Here is a 2,711-nt window from a genome sequence, read left to right as displayed (position 1 = left end):
AAATGTATTAATGGCGGTGCCATCTATAAGAAATTTGTGAGTAACACTGGGTGGTGGGAGCCAGTGTCACGATAAAATTAGGGGAATAATTATCCCAGAGAAGGGTATGGCTGGAGGGTAGCTGAAGTGCCTCAAACAACAAGTATGATGGGAGAAATTGGAGACAAACTTTCTGTCTTAGCCAAATGTATTAATATCCATTGTAGAAGTAATATCTAGTTCTTTTGGTGAGACTTTCAGCAACAATAGATTCCAGGAAAATTAACAGGGTTGGGAAGAAAGATATTGATAGATCGGGAAACCGAATACGAAATAGGTGATGAAAACAAAAGAGCATGTTCTTACTTGGATTTTGGTATAATAGCAGCCATAGAAAAATAAACTCTTAGGCCTCACTAATATGAAATAGGATATAGTTTAAAACCAATCCAACACGGACAGTATGGAACCCTAAAAAAAATTATAAAAAATATTAGGAGTAATACTAACCAGAAGGTAGACATTTGAATACCAGAATCATTAATAAGAAAAACAAAAAAAAAAGAGAAAAATCCATCCAACATAAGCTGTATGGGAACCTTGGAAACTGCAGAAAATGTAATGCATAAGATTAACTAGGGGATAGATATGGAACACCAAAAAATGGGTAAAATGCAGAAAATTAAACTAGTTAATAACCGGAATTGAGGGAAATATTAGAAAGGTTTGCAGATGGGAAATTCCAAAATAAAAAATGTTGTATGGCAGAGGTACAGACAGCCTAAAAAATTAGAAGAAAGAAAAAGAAACAGGGAAGTATATATGTGAATTACATAGGATAATAAATAACAACAAAAAGTGGCTAGAGAGGAAAAACAGAAAAGAAAAGGGTTGTGTTATATTTTTGAATTATAATACAAAGTATAAAGCTGACGAATATAGCGTTCAATCAGTTATCATTGAAGGAGGGGTGTGTGTAAGTGATCAAAATAACGATCGCGATGACTTTAGTACCCCTTTCACGTGTGACTGATTGATGATTTGTGGTAGTACGCATCATATGAGTTGTGGTATGAGTGCTATCACATGTTTTGAGTCCTTTTATACTAGAAATAGTACAATTGTGACCATTGTTATTGTACTCTTGGCATATATAGGTGTGTGAGTGGCTATTTTGTTCGAGAGGTGAATATGTAAGAGTGTGTACAATAATGTATGGTACTAAGTCCACAGCGGGGTGGGGTGTGTGGGTTGCAGTATTAATGGTGGCACCGGATGATATGTGCTGGTGTTTATTGGTGGTTTGTGTCCACGTGTTTGTAGAGTTACTGATTTATTTTTTCCTCTATTGATAATGGATGTGAACGATATGACACGTCGAGGATACATGTAAAAATACTGGAGATAAGAATCTAAAGTGTGATATAAAATAATAATGTGTGTTTACTTAATGTATGTTACTATGTTAATGATAGGGTACGTGAATATGAACTATGTAGGTGTGCACACTATAAAGCTCATGTTTAAAGAATTGGAAAATGTAGGAACTGTAATGGTTACCGATGTAGAAGAAAGTAATAAATAATTCTTATTGAGTTGTTAACTCACCCCTCCCCCATATATTTTTTACATAATAGAAAATTCAGTCATCAGAGCAGGTTTAAATAATGTAGGAACTGGACATTTAATGTATGAGAAACACTAAGGATCACTAGTTGGGATGGATATTACTTCTTTATTTTCTTTCACATTGAAAACTCATTTATAATTCCACGTGGATATGCTAAAATCTTCTAGAAGTTTGATAGTTGAAGATTTTGAGATTTAAAGAAAAGTGATACATTATAACAGAGATAGATATACAGGATGAAAATTTTGTAGGTTGTATTACCACAGGTTAAGCCCTTGATCTAGTTATAGACTGGAGATATGGTAGGTGCTATAAAAACTTTAAAACTTGAGAAAGCTCCCAAATGTTAGATATTATTTTGTTGTAGTTGAGATTTGACACCTCTATTTTCTTCCAAGAAATTGGGGATATCACACTCTAGTTTTGTCCAATGTAAAGCTAATTATTTTTTGTTCATTTCTAAATATGGCGCTACAAAATTTTGTAACTTCTACTCGACAGATTATAACAAAACTTTTAAGTAAAATTTGTTGTCAACCATTTTGAAAGATTTTCTTATTTCCTTGACAATGGAAGTTTTCAAGAGCTTTGTGCCCTATAATACACCACTCTTACCAAACATGATATTATTTTTGCTACCAACAAATTTTCAAGTTCATGTCATCTAATCTAAGGATCGATTGTCAATATATTCACTGAATCTCTCTTGAAATTGTTCTTTCTCCACTTTTGATACAAGTTTTATCTTTGAACGTTATGAAATAATTGATTTTAAATTAGAGATTATATAATTATTATATATATATATTTTTTTTAATGCACTGTATTTAATTATATTCCTTCCTCTTTTATAAATCCATACCTATAAATAGAGACACAATAATAATACAAAAGATGAAACTTAACCTCATAATATACATTGTATATTTATTAAATTTGTTACATTGTATTTTTATTCATTTTGATGGACTTTTCATATCAAGTGAGCTGGTAGATAACACAAACTGTAAGCATCTAATACCCTCAAATAGTTCATATATTTTACATATATAAATTCAAATATGTGTAAGTATAAGGAGTTTGAAGTTGACATTTTGCTGAT

Source organism: Carica papaya, chromosome 2 (genome assembly GCF_054855325.1).
Source record: "Carica papaya isolate Zhongbai chromosome 2, ASM5485532v1, whole genome shotgun sequence".
NCBI classification, from domain to species: domain Eukaryota; kingdom Viridiplantae; phylum Streptophyta; class Magnoliopsida; order Brassicales; family Caricaceae; genus Carica; species Carica papaya.
The sequence above is the reverse complement of the archived record's forward strand: the minus strand, read 5'-3'. Positions refer to the sequence as shown.